Genomic DNA, 15093 nt, shown 5'->3' with positions numbered 1-15093 from the left:
CTTTCTAGAACTTTCTTCCATCTCCCGACTGCATCTCTGGAGCTCAGCCACAGTGATCTTTGGGTTCTTTCTTTGCCTCTATCATCAAGGCTCTTCTCCCCCGACTGCTCAGTTTGGCCGGACGGCCAGCTTTAGGAAGGGTTCTGGTCGTCCCAAACGTCTCCCATTTAAAGATTATGGAGGCCACTGTGCTCTGAGGAACCTTAAGTGCAGCAGAAATATTTGGTAACATTGGCCAGACCTGTGCCTTGCCACAATTCTGTCTCTGAGCTCTTCAGGCAGTTCCTTTGACCTCATGCTTCTCATTTGCTCTGACATGCACTGTGAGCTCTAAGGTCTTATATAGACAACCGTGTGGCTTTCCTTATCAAGTCCAATCAGTATAATCAAACACAGCTGGACTCCAATGAAGGTGTAGAACCATCTCAAGGATGATCAGAAGAAATGGACAGCACCAGAGTTAAAGCAAAGGGTCTGAATACTGTGTGATATTTCAGTTTTTCTTTTTTAATCTGCAAAACTTTCAACAATTCAGTTTTTTTCTGTCAATATGGGGTGCTCTGTGAACATCGAGGAAAAAAATGAACTTAAATGATTTTAGCAAATGGATATGCAATATAAAAACGAGTGAAAATTTTAAGGGGGTCTGAATACTTTCCGTACCCACTGTATTTGCAAAATAAAACTTTGCAACAAGCAGTGCCTGACGACACAAGCCAATTATTTTATATACAGAGTGAATCAATATTTGAAATCATTCATTCAGTCATTTACATAAAATAATTATGTAAACTGTGAATGAAATTCACATTTTAAATAAGACATAGTTGTAAGGGCCATTTCGTGTATTTTCATGTTGGTCACAAAGTTGTATCTGTTCACATGCCTATTTAAATAGGAAGTGCTCATTAGTTTAAAGGTGTTTGTAGACAGAGGGGCATATAGTTTTTTTGACTGCAAAGATGCCATGTTGCTTTATTTCAAATGGATGAAACATATTTGGACACCGTTTTGAATGCCACGCAGCACTTGGAAGACCACTAACGGTGAGAAATAAAGATACAAACGCAACCACCATAAAGGGCTTGTTGTTTCACGAAATCGAGCAAGCGCGTCAAACACTGCCCATCTACTACCCTCAGTGGCTTTAAGTTGGACTTAGCCACTACTGTAATATTATAAAGATTCCCCTATAGTACATACACCATAAAAAAATTGTTTGCTGGTCGCACGCTGTAAAATATTGTGCTGCTCAAAGTAAAAAAAAATAAAATAAAAAAAGGACAAAGAAAAGATGTAACTATTTCCACGGATATTTTAAAAGGTATTTCAATTCAGCTGGTGTTGAGTATATGCAACGAGACTTGTCTAGCTAAGTAGAGATAATGTTACATATAGCTGTGTAAGTTTTTACTTTGTTTTAAATTGAGCAAACACCTCATGGTTTACAGTGTGGAGTCTGACATGCGGTGCACTGATGTGTCCAAAATCCACTGAGAGTCAAAATTTATAAAACTTGCGACACATAAGGCCAGAGTTATGTGCTGCCAGCGCTTCGCAGCCTTACAAACGTACAACGAAATGTTACTATACAGGTAGTGTTTTACGGGACAAGCAGATAGCATGAATTCCATGTCGGGCTTGTAAGATTTGTCTGCCTTGCCGAGTAAGATGATCCGACTTCAGGAAGAGGGGGTGATTAAAAAGTGGAGGGGACGGATCCATGTCATGTCATTATGAATCTGAGTGTGTATCAGTACTATCTAAGCCCAAGTCAGCGGCACCTCATCGCCCGACGACAGAGGGGCCGGCTCCACCATGCGAGGCTCGCTCTTGCCACATTGCCTGAAAAGGCAGATATGATAGTTTATACTGTACCTGCTGCTATTCTGGATTGGGTTGCCAAGTTGTTCTACTTTTGTCCGTAAACATCAGGTTAGCCCATAAGTGCGAGCTCACTAGTGCAGTAATATGTTTTAAGTACCAGCAGTATTAGACACTAGTATGTAAATGTATTTTCATGAGGTCTTAAAAAATAAAATCGATGGATGGATGAATTCAGGTTCATAGTTTTAACGTTACTACTGGTTAAAAAAAAACAACCCTGTGAGAAATTCATAGTAAAGTTCATCAAAATTAAAAAGTTTATAGAATTTGAGAGGTTCAGAGGACTTAATCCACAAATAACTGGTTAGCTTCTTTTAAACCAGTCCACAAATAAGTGGTTAGCTTCTTTTAAACCACCCTCCAAACTTCTTCAAGGCCACATACAGAAAAGTCAGATGAGGCAATTAAAGCTATAATTGACAACTATTCTTTGTTTAAAAAATAATAATAATTTAAAAGTAATTTTCACCCAAGCCACCACAAGAGTAGATGACACAATGTTGATTAAGCCTATCAGCTTCTGACACATATTGCTATATTTTTCAATATTAATTTTTATATTAAGTGACTATTTTATACATTCCCACACTGGATCACTTGGTGGTGCGCTAAAATGACATAGCGGAAAAGGTGTATTTTACCTACGAACAGGCCGGCCCATATATGGACAGCGCGCAGGTCGACTGAACCATATAGAAAGGAGAAAGCATAAAGGGTTGGAAGGAGGAGGACAGACAAGCATTTAGCCTACGTCATATCGAAGCAATGAAGTCTTTGTTGTAATGCTGAATTCCAGCATAAGGGGGCGCCGGAAATCTCAGATTATAGTTTTAAGGGCCACTTTGACATATTTTTTTAACACAAACCAATCCATCACTGTTGACAAAGAGCTGACAAAGAGCTGTATTTGTATTTATTTTTATATATACTGTACTGTAAAGTTAAGAAAACAGCTAGGTAATGAACCAAAACGTCAATGACTTTTCAGGAATTTGGGGTGGCTCGTGGCACTACTGCATGACGTGTTATTGGTTGAAAACAAGAAAGTGAGAGATGAGAACAAACTTCTCTCCTGCCTTGTGTGTCAGTGAAATCCAAAATATTGGGCTGATCCTTGTAATACTGTATTTCCAAAAGTTGAAGCTGCCATGCGTGGAGATTTCAATTCTGGTGATGACGAGTGACAGTTTTGGGACATTAAGCCACATCAGTCTTTTTTTATGCTTATATTACACTTGCCACAACAGCCGCCGTGTTTACCATTTTCATCGATGACATCCTAATAAATAAGCAATTTTTCATTATATTAAATTAGTAATTGAAAGTAATTTTGGGGTGGTACGGCTGTTGTGTTCATGTCAGAGTGCAAAGCAACGGTATATAAGTGCTTGGGTTCATGAGGCTTGCAAGAATGTGGCATTCGCCTGCCGTTCTAGTATCATTTTAATCGATAATAAGCGATTTTTCTGCATAGTTGTGTGGCGGCTGGTTAGCACATCCGCCTCACAGTCCTGAGGACCCAGGTTCAAATACAGCCTCGCCTGTGTGGAGTTTGCATGCTCTCCCCGTACCTGCGTGGATTTTCCCCGGTACTCCGGTTTCCTCCCACATCCCCAAAAAAATACATGGTTAAGTTAATTGAAAACTAAATTGCCAGTAGGTGCGAATGATTGTTTCATACTGCCACTTTATAGAATAGTACATTCCTTTGTCCACACCAGCTGAACAATGTCTCTAGTCGTTTTGGTGTTTTTCCCTAAAAAGTTGTTAGTTTGGGGTGAGGGGGGAATACTACCCAACATTGTCACTTTACAGTATAGTGTATTCAGAGCTCTAGACTAACATTTTGCAACTTTTTTTAAATTTTACAGCTACTTACGGGCTGTCAGAAAACATAGCTTCGACTACTCTAGCAGCTCTCTCTCTGTGTCCGACTGCAGCACCCACTTTCAAACGCACACGGGTGGTCCTGCCCTTCACTATCTCTGACTATATTGGCTAAGACCATGATGGGTTTAATGTGTGTCTGCTTTCAAAGTCGCCGAGATTTCTTTTCTCCCTCGAATGGCTGGGCACACCCGTGCAACCTCATTTTTGCGCAGTCGATTTTGGCAGTGAAAAGGGGCATTCCATAGGCAATTAATTTATTTGTTATCTGTATTTGTTAAATAAATATAATTTATTTATTATCCAAAATTAATTGATATTATTTTGGTTTCAATAATGTCAATGCTGCTAGTTTCATTTGCTTGCGCAAAAATGAAAAAATAAAAATCCACTTGCTACTAAAATATGGACCATTAGACCCCATACCTCTAAGTTAAACAAGGTCTCTAAACAATCGATTATCAAAATGGTTGTCGACTAATTTGATAACAGAATAGTTGTCAATTAATTGTGGCACATCTAATTAGGATATTAACTTCAAAGTTTGAGAGGAAGAACGTCATATTTTAAAAAAGTGAATTTAAAAATTGAAACTTAATTCTAGTCATATTACACCTTTTATTCTGAAACCTTTATTCTCTAAAACAAATCAACTATATTTGTGAAAAATATGCTTTCTGAAGGAAAATATTGTGTTCTTTTTCACGTACTAATAGACCTTTTGTTTTAAAAAAATAAATAAAAACTATTCATGTAGGGCTGTCAGATTTATGTGCTACCACACATTCTATACGTCACAGTTAGGGGGTTGAACAACTAAAGCGATTTTGTAGTCGATTGTAATGTGATGAAAGTAGAGTCAGTCAATTAATTGATGATTTCATTGCTGTTTTTCAGCACAGTGCAGCGATCACCAACCTAATTTGCTCAAAGCTAAGATAGGGAGAACTAACTGGATTACTGTTTGTTTTATTGGCACTTGCCGAGCTCCATATTGTACAGTAGCTACTCACCAAAAAAAAAAAAAACAACAACAACATGACGGAATACTTTATAACGGTTTAGAGAGTAACGAAAAAATAAAAAAAGTTTACATTTTCACCTCCAAAATAAAGTAAACATCTATCGTGGACAGATTGGGGGGTATTATTCCAATCCTTCAAGAGCGTCTTTGTTTCAGGGCTGTCGTATTACACTGCATAAGTTTGATCAAAGAGTCGCAAATGTACCGGGTACTTGCAGCAAAGTGTGGGAAGGTTGTGACTCGGAGCAGATTGTAGACACTGTGTGAAATACAATGAACACGGCAGCCTGGTCTATGTTTACCAGCTATCGTAGCAGTCAGCAATAGTGACCTTCACTGAGGCAAGGCAGCAGAAAAAGCTGGCAGTACAATGGTGCCTTGACTTACGGGTTTAATTCATTCCGTGACCTCGCTCGTAACTCATAACATTCGTATCTTCAATCATCTTTTCCTATTAAAATGAATCGCAATGCCATTGATCCGTTACAGCCCCCCCATAAAACCCCAACAAAATATTTTGTAACGTGTTTTTGATGAGAAAAATAGCACTCTACGGTATTGTATCTAATCTAAAGAGTTAAACTGTTTGTGCATCATGAGTCCAAGGACTCATTGTATAGCTCCTTCAATTGGCCTTGGCCACTGAGGGGCAGTACAATACAGGCACACGTATATGACCAAAGAATACAGTCAAAACTGCTCAGTACGGTGCAGTAATAATCAGTTTTTCACAGAGGATGAATAATATATGCTTGTGAGTTGGGCTGCACAATCAGAATTTTAATCGTGATCAGGATTTTAGCTGCCATCCGAAACATAATCATTACTCTATATTCATAATTGTTAATAAATTATGGCTTCAATATTTGTTATTTTAATGTATTTATTTGGGTTTGGCTCGGCTATGGGTGGCACTGTGGACGACTGGTTTGCACATGTGCCTCACAGTTCTGGGGACCTGGGTTCAAATCCAGCCTCACCTGTGTGTAGTTTGCTTGTTCTCCCAGTGCCTGCGTGGGTTTTCTCCGGGTACTCCGGTTTCCTCCCACATCCCAAAAACATGCATGGTAGGTTAACTGAGGACTCTATAAATTGTCCGTACGTGTGAATGTGAGTGCGAATGGTTATTTGTTTATATAGCCAGCGACCAGTTCAGGGTGTACCCCGCCTCTCACCCAGAGACAGCTTGGATAGGATCCAGCACAGCCACGACCCTAGTGAAGATAAGCGGTATGGAAAATGGATGCTATTCATCACTTAATCCTTAAGTGGAAGCAGTGCACTTAAACATGCCCAGTCTGCGGCAAATCAAGAAAAAGAAGAAACGAAGCAGAAACTGTGTTGTCATGTAGAATGAATACTGTGCAGTGATCTGTAAATAAAGTGAATAAAAGAAGAAATATAAGATTTATTCTAGAGAATGCCACACTGACCAATCCCAACTGTATGGAACAGATAGTATAGACAGCGCCGGCTGGCCCACTGTCAAAATATTCGCATGATTGCTCATACAAAGAAAGTAGCTGCTAATGTATACAACCAGTGAAGCACTTGTCCGTGATCGGCAAACTACGATCTTCCTGTTCCGTTAATGGAGCGAACACAAAAAAAGTGCTTCAACTGCCATCACGATTGCTACGTGGTACACGGCATTGTTTTGTTGAGGTTACAAGAGTGGCACAGGGAGTCGCGGCTCTCTTTAATCTGATAGCTGCATCGCACTCAATAACGTGCTTCATTTTCATCTGATTTTACATGGATATGACCGTCTTCGTCGCAACATTTTACAGACTACGGTTGTTTCCAAATGATAAGACATCACGTGCCCTTTTCTACGACTAGTTCTGGTTCGCTAGTTCGTATTTTGCGGGGCAACAAAATCTTTGGATATGTGTCACAGAAAACACACAAATAGGTGACTTGTGAACCACAAATATATAGGGGTTTACCGTTTGCCACTTAACTGAACTACATTCAGGCAAGTTCCCTTGGACTGGGACAAATATGAGAGAAAAGTTAATTTCACCGAACGGACACAAATAAGATTTAACTGTAGTGCTAAACCCGTTAACATGAATTTAAGCATACATTTTTAAATTTATTTATTCATTCATTACCAGTGTAGCTGTAATCTGGGATTTCATTCCTTGTGCTGTTTGTTTAAATAAGATCTTGCAAGTGCAGACGGACAACAAGCATCGGAATTCTGCAAAAACTGACTGACCTTTTTAGCAGCTTTTAATGTTTTAAAACTTAAAATTTTGAGATCAGGTGCCTCATGTACAAAAGGTGCGTACGCACAAAAACGTGCCGTACGTTCTTTTTCACGGCAAAGTTCTGATGTATCAAGAGTGAAATGACCGTGGAAATGTGCGGTGCCTCACGCCAACTTCATGGCTGGCGTACACACGTTTCTGCAGCGTGCTTTGGCGACACTAAGAGGTGATGCTGGGAAACTGTTATAATAAATCTTAACATCAGAGACACATGAACAATTAGCACTGATGAACAATTCATGCCAGACAACATTTGAGTTCAACAATGTAAAAGAAGCAAGGACTCGGAATTCACTTGTTGACCAGTGTATTGAATGAATCACTGATATTTGTGAGGACGCCTATAAACTGATTAAGGCGATCATTTATGCCGCCTATTGCCCTCACAATCTCTTCTTCTTGTGACACCAACACACCACGGATGAGGACACAGCCAGTCGGGGAAGGCAGCAGCAGCCGGTTGTTGGAGTGCAATTGCGTCGGCGACACTGGGGATGCGGGAGGAGACTGAAAGGAACGGTGGACGAAACCTCCGCCTATGTGACACCGCTGATCCCAGCACTGAAAAAAGGAATCCTTTGAATTCAATTTGAACATTTACATCAGTTGCATATGATTGAAATCTGTTAAAATGAAACTTTTTTAAGGAGAAGAGGGGTAAATTATGTCATTTTAACACATTTTAATCATGTGCAACCAATGTACATGTTCAAATTAAGGAAATTCAAAGGACTCTTTTCAGTCAGGGACGCGGGAGGAATCCTCCGCATCTGTGACACTAGAGACAATACCCCGAACATGTAGCACGTGGCTTCGACTGCGTGTCCTCTCCAGTGTATTAAAATAATAAATTGAGTAATCAAACAGGAGTCAAAGTTTTTTTGTATCCTTTTTGATATGCTGATGTGCTTCTATTTGAATTCAAAAGATTTATTACAAATACCATACATTTACGCATGAACCTTTACCTCATAGGGCTGAGTGTAGGTTACTGTATGAACACTTTTGTTGTGAGTTATAAAAATACATGGTATTAACCTTGTGGGGTAATCAAGAGTCAGCCACAAGTGCTCCCACCACCACTGAGAACAGTGTCACACACGATTGCAGCGACTCTCTCCTCGAACTGGGTGAGGCCCTTGGTGCCGATTCCCCCGCCTGTTTTGGCCACACTTTGGCGGTGGGCAGCTGTTCTCCGCTTCACATCCCTCTTGATGTCTGACCACTTCTTTTTTAGCTCAGCATGTGCGCAGTGTTCCTACGCCACAGCACTGACAGCCGCACACACGCTGTCCCATTCGCTTATTCACGCCAGAGGACAGCGTGCCAAAGAGGATTGTCTTGCGCACTTCCACTTCATTGAGCAACTTCACATTGAGAAACATTTTTTTCTTCATTACCTTGCACATTTTCCTTTTTTCTGATCATGCAGAGATCGGGATCTCAGGTGCAGGGTTCATTTAAACATGATTTGCATATTTAAATGGACAGAGAGGGGTCAGCTACTCCAACATGTGCGCTCAATTCTACATCGATTGGGATGGACAAAGGAAATGTGCTTGGATTCACACGTAATCACACATTCATACATCTGGATATTTTTGTGCATTTTCTGGATTTGAGCGTACGCCATGTTTCAGTAGGAAATCCATGCAAGTCTTTGTACATGAGGCCCTAAATGTTTGACTGTGTTACAATGCCAAAAATTTGAAAAAAGGGGTTTTGTTTTGGAGTCATGTGAATGAGCATCAGAGGTATTGTACAACCACTAACAAGATTATAAATAAAACAGCGCCTGAGCCTTGACATTTCGAGTGATTACGTTCTTCTTAACCCAGTCGATTCTGTTTACTTTTTCAAGTGTATTGCGAACAGGTTAGGCGTTAATTGCGTCTCAAGAGTGCACTATAAAGTTAGCACGCTGTTTCTGTTGCCTACCCGTCCTGTATGTCCATCATACATTGCATATTGATCGGTGGCTCAACATTTAAATAACCTTTATCAGATTTGATGGTTTAGTCACACTCTCCCAAAAAGTGATATGCTTCTGTTTCACACAAATTTCATTAAGACGTACAAAACAGTGACATTTATCTCCCCTAGCAGGGAGATGAGCACGCCCAAACCTCTAATCCTAGAATCTCGCCTGGCCCGCATCAAAATCGGGCACTTGAACCAGTGCGGTGCAAATCCAACCCTCGGTGCGGCCCCTAAATAGACCGGTAGGGTTTAGATGACGTGCCATACGAATGACTACTACTCGTCTTAAAAAGCAACATGCCCCATTTGCTTTTTTGTTGTTGTTCATAAATGAACACATGATCAAACAAGATGCTGGTAATTAGTGACACGTTTGCTAGTTTCGCTGCACGTGGAGAGGACAAACAGGCTAGAAGTTTCCGTCAAAATCACCATTAAACGTTATTAACTAAACGATAACACAAAATATGTCCGGAATGGCAGAATAAGAGGCTATTAATCCAAGTAGCCGCTTTGTTTACATTCGCGAGTAGCCTATTACCACGGGAAAAGTAGCTTGTAAAATGCAATGCAACAAGAGCTAGCCGACCAGCATACAGGAAATGAATGCAGTAGATAATAGCCCTTAAACGACATGCTTGTTACTATAAATGTTTGTTAGCCGAGGTTCAACAAGTAGCGAATACGAGCGTACGCGTCGGGGAAAGCAACTCGAGTCCATGTTGTGGGAGTGAATGAAGAGTAAATGCGTTTTTTATGTCGTTACCTCACTCGAGTGCCGTGTGCATCTCCTCTCCGCTCGGTACGAAAAAAAAATGTCCGCCTATATGACGTCAAGCGGCGCGAATGGATTGCATTCACCAACGCCATTTACGCACTATCTCGAAAGTCGCAAAAGAGTTGGCGGCGGCCGCTTAAGTAGTTGGCGCAGTGAACGGCGGCGTTGCTCCCAAAGTCCAGACTGGTACAGGGAGCAGACCACAGACGTGAACACTACTGTGGATACGCAGCGCTCAGTAGCCACCACGTTAACCAACGTGCGTACCTGGCGGCCATCTTGGAAAGGTCAACGTTCCCATTAACGGCAAAGCATGAATACTGAAATTAAGTTGTAACTTCCTCATTTCTCAAACCATTTTTTATGAGGGATACTGTTTTGCTAACGTCATCAATATAACACATTGTAAAAACGCAAACAAGAAAAACAATTATTACGTGGGAAATGGACTCCCAGTTCCCTTGTAATAATTGTTCGGCGTTGTACAACTTGTACACAACCGCACAGACCACAATGTGCCAGCATCCTTGGTATTTTGGTTGTCTTGCCGTCCACACACATGGAATGCGCTGAAGGCTTTGACCTCCCTAGTTTAGCACCACCTTCGGCACAGACCTCAAAATGGGCGTGTCTTATCTACCAATACATATCTATCTGTCTGTATAACTCGGAAAGCTGCTAATTTGTGGCCGCAAAATACTCAATTGTGCCCACTGAATAGGTTTAATGTGCGTACAAAATACACATTAATAATGTTAATATAATTCCTGGACCCTCAGTTACCACCATATTTACTGTTTGTCGTTGGATTGAATATTTTGTGTTCACTGGAGCGGTTTGGAGCCGAGTGTGAAGCGGTTGGGCTGAAAATCAGCACCTCCAAATCTGAGACCAGGGTCCTCAGTCGGAAAAGGGTGGCGTGTCCTCTCCGGGTCGGGGATGATATCCTGCCCCAAGTGGAGGAGTTCAAGTATCTCGGGGTCTTGTTCACGAGTGAAGGAAGAATGGAACGGGAGATCGACAGGTGGATTGGTGCAGTGTCTACAGTGATACGAACTTTGTATTGGCTCCGTTGTGTTTAAGAAGAAGCTACGCCGAAAGGCGAAGCTCTCAATTTACCAGTCGATCTATGTTCATTCCCTCATCTATGGCCACGAGCTGTGGGTTGTGACCGAAAGAACAAGATCCCGGATACAAGCAGCCGAAATGAGTTTCCTCCGCAGGGTGTCCGGGCTCTCCCTTAGCGATAGGGTGAGAAGCTCAGTCATCCCGGAGGGGCTCATAGTAGAACCGCTGCTCCTCCAGCCAGATGAGGTGGCTCGGGCATCTGATTAGGTTGCCTCCTGGGCACGTCCTACCGGGAGTAGACCACGGGGACGACCCGTGACACACAGGAGAGACTATGTCTCCCGGCTGGCCTGGGAACGCTTTGGAAGAGCTGGATGAGGTGGCTGGGAATTGGGAAGTCTGGCCTTCCCTGCTGAAGCTACTGGCTCTGCGACCCGAACTCGGATAAACAGAAGAAAATAGATGCATGGATAGTTGGATTGGTTTATACTTATGGCCTTGGACTCTATGCACGCAGCTCTCCCACAGTTGGGGTAAGGAGGCGTGGTAACTTCCAGTCGCCAGGCAAAGGAAACGTACTGAAACTGAAAATCGAGTTGATGCTGAACATAGCGTAACACCACGGTGTTGGCTGGAGCAGCTATCCGTTCTTCTTTAAAAGAATAAAAACTGTTGATGAAATTTCAACCTCTAAAAGTATTTACACCGAACAATTGAATATACCTATTACACAACCCCACGTTATCACACACTTAAACAATTAAGTTATTTTTCCACCAGGTTGCGAGCGTCCTAGTAGCGTAGGACAAACGGATAGGGTAAACTGGTACGCCTCCACACTTTCCACCATGCTTAATGTGTTGCCGTGCATATGGTACATGTCTTTCAAATATTTACTATAATTATATGGAACTGTGGAATGGAGTATAATTGTAAACTGAGGACACCCTGTACAGAAATATTGCACATGCATCCCAGGTCGGACTTGCCTTTTTTTTTTTTTTTTTTTTGTCACCAACCCAACTCTGCACATCCCATACACTCATGGTCTTCGCCACAAATTTTCTCACATAATACTTTTCAATGTTATGTTACGCCAGACAGACCCCTCTCCACAGGTCCGGTATCATGGATCAATCAGGCCTTCAAAACAAAAGCATGCCAGGAAACCGACACGCTTACACCACAATCTGCACTTGTTTTGTTGGGGAAAACAGTGGACATCAAAGGCAAACTGTTTCCATAATTAAAGAATTATCCCAAAATATTGCTGGCTGGTAAGTCAAATACACACCAATTTATATTCTGTAGTACTAGTCCGTGAATATCACCACCGTTTATGACATGCCTTTCTAAGGCCGTATATTTGCTGACTGTGAAGTTGTTCATGGGAACATTAAGCCCATAAATGTGTTTCATACACACGTTAGACCTTTTCCGCCACCATAAATTAGTATATTGTGACCACAATTGAGTATTTTGAGGTAACAAATTGTCCTTTTGTGCACACGCTTTATCTATATTGTGGCCACAATTGACACTTTTTGTGTGTCAAAAGCATGAAAACAGACATTTACACGATTGTGTGTCAAAGGTATGAAAGCAGACAAACATTCATATTCATGGTTTTGTGTGTCAAAGTATTTTTTTTAAATTGTGGATGACTGGTTAGCATATCTGCCTCACAGTTCTGAGGACCCGGGTTCAAATCCGGCCTCACCTTTGTGGAGTTTGCACGTTCTCCCTGTGCCTGTGTGCGCGTACTCTGGTTTCCTCCCACATCCCATAAACATGCATGGTAGATTAATTGAAAACTCTTAATTGCCCGTAACTTTGAATGTGAGTGCGAATGGTTGTTTGTTTATATATGCCCTGCGATTGGCTGGCGACCAGTTAAGGGGGTGCCCCACCTCTCTCCCAAAGAAAGCTGGGATAGCCTACAGCACGCCCGCAACCCTAGTTAGGATAAGCGGTACGGAAAACAAATGGAAGTGTGACAACAGTTAAAATAGGTATAAAAGGTAGTTTTCATTATATTCACATCTGCATGTCTAGGTAGTAAGCCATGGGAAAGACAAATATAAAGCTTCAAATGAAAAAAAAAAAAAAAAAGTATGTATTCTCATGTAACCACATAACCTAAGAATAACTGAGCACAGTCTGTATCGATTTTCTCATCGCATCTCCACTTGTGGTCCATTTTGTTTACTCTGGACTCATAATGTGCTATATCCAAGTAATCAGTGAATTGACACGCGAGGCACCAAGCAATTCATCATCTAATATGGCATAAAATGATTTTGTGTTCCTTATTAGGATATGAACAACTGACTTCAGCTGTGAATGTCTGCAATACGGGTGGGGGGGAACATCTTCTCAGCAATTTACCATTCCAAGTTTGATCCGAGCAGATGCTGGATAATAAGTGCCGATAGCCACGATGAACTATTGAGTTTGACTTGGCCCCTCGTATCGGGAGCAATTTCCTTCTGAAGGTTCCCCTTGCTGGAGATTATTGATCTAATATTCTCTACACCACAACTAGAGTGTTAGTAGGGGGGATCCAACATGTCTGAAAACTTTGCCAGTACATTTATCCTGGTGAAAATTTATGTAGGGTCCCGAAACACACTCAGTAGCGCGCAGTTACAGGTTAGAAAAAAAATCTTCCTCGAGTGAACCTGGAATTGGGTGACTATGTCTATCATAACAGGACGCACAAAAAAGACCCATGACTGAAATTGAACAGGAAGTCTTCCATTTTTGTTTGAAGCACAGTAATTTTCAGCAAATTCCAGTCACCATACTTTGATCAAAAGTTATTTAAAAAAAGAAGAAAAAACAAAGCCCCCAACACCAATTTCACGAATCGATACAAAATTGGGTGAAGATGTCTATTATAACAGGATGTAAGAAAAAGTCTCAAGGACTAATGTCCGAACGGAACAGGAAGTTGGCGATTTTGCTTTGAAGTACAGCCTTTCCAGAGCTTGTACTTTGATGAACACCTACGACGGAGTTCACTCAAAAGAGCCCCAACTGGACCGCGGTATACTTGAAAGATGGGTGACGCCAAATTGCAAAGATTTATTATATTATTTTTTTTTGGACTCCATCTAATGTGGGTGTGGCGTTGCCTCAAATTGTGATGCTAATCTAAGTATTCACCATTAAAAAGGGTCCCTTTTTCTTGTCCATCTATCTTGTTTCCAGTCATCACCGTATGTTGTAAATAATGTTTGAATGTTTAAGCGCATTAATCCAATGATACCAGATGATTGCTGAACATTTTCATACAATAATAATGAAATCACATTCAATAACAATGAAATCACATTCTTCAATCAATAAAAAAACTAGTTTCTTTTCTTACCATAAAAAAAAAAAAAAAAAAACAGTCCTACACAATGTAAAAAAAAAAAAAATCACAAAGGAGCACATGGTCCAAAGGAGTAATAAAAACAATGAGATTTGCATAATGACCCAGAACAGCAGCTTTTATGGTTTACGCCTCAGGCGAGTTTGCTTTGTCACAATGAGAATAACTGGATAAAAGAAAGAAAAAGTCCTTAAGCACGACATTGTGTTTCAGAGTGCCTTATGATGTTGGAGGACATTTAGACAGTCGGGTTTGAGTTTCATTAGAACTAAGTTGAAGGAGGCGATGAGGAGATATTTGGGGATATTTCTTTCAAAAGTTCAAGTGTTTCTCGTGCAAAAAGGTCTACGCCAGAGCATGTCGGTGGTGTCTACAGCTCCAGTATGTAAAGCGAGTACTGCAGTTGCTCTTTGCTCCCCCTGGCTATACAAAACACAAGAGACTTAAAGTTACATAAGAGAGAAAGCCTATTCACATGGAATGTCTGAGTGTATATTTTATTTTCAAGTTTTTGCTTTTCACCCTGCACCAGCTATAACCATCATATAATCAATCCATTTTTTTTTTTATAGTGCTTGTCCTCATTAGGGTGAGATGGAGCTTATACCAACTGACTTTGAGCAAGAGGTGGGGTACACCCTGGACTGGTCACCAGCCAATTGCAGGGCACGTGGAGACAAAGCAACACTCACACGAACATTCACACCTATGGACAATTTCGTCTTCAATGAACCTTGCTTATGGGAGACTTGGAGAAACCCCATGCAAGGACATGGGCGGTTTAACGATGAAGTGCTGCCTCGATGAGTGAAAA

The 15093-nt window shown here is 41.1% G+C and overlaps 1 protein-coding gene across 5 annotated transcripts in view; it reads right to left on the bottom strand.

Annotated features, from left to right (window-relative positions):
- Positions 1–15093, bottom strand: part of slc39a10 (solute carrier family 39 member 10) — a 107249-nt gene that overhangs the window by 42865 nt on the left and 49291 nt on the right. For 4 of the 5 annotated variants that reach the window (XM_061691654.1, XM_061691657.1, XM_061691658.1 and 1 more), the window contains exon 1: positions 9821–9891. The exons of the other annotated variant lie outside the window; for it this stretch is intronic. The gene's annotated coding sequence lies outside the window, so the exon portion shown is untranslated. Of the gene's footprint in view, positions 1–9820; positions 9892–15093 lie in introns of those variants that run through there. 5 annotated transcript variants of the gene reach the window in all.

Source organism: Phycodurus eques, chromosome 12, assembly GCF_024500275.1.
Source record: "Phycodurus eques isolate BA_2022a chromosome 12, UOR_Pequ_1.1, whole genome shotgun sequence".
Taxonomy (NCBI): domain Eukaryota; kingdom Metazoa; phylum Chordata; class Actinopteri; order Syngnathiformes; family Syngnathidae; genus Phycodurus; species Phycodurus eques.
This window is presented reverse-complemented; position numbering and strand designations above follow the sequence as displayed.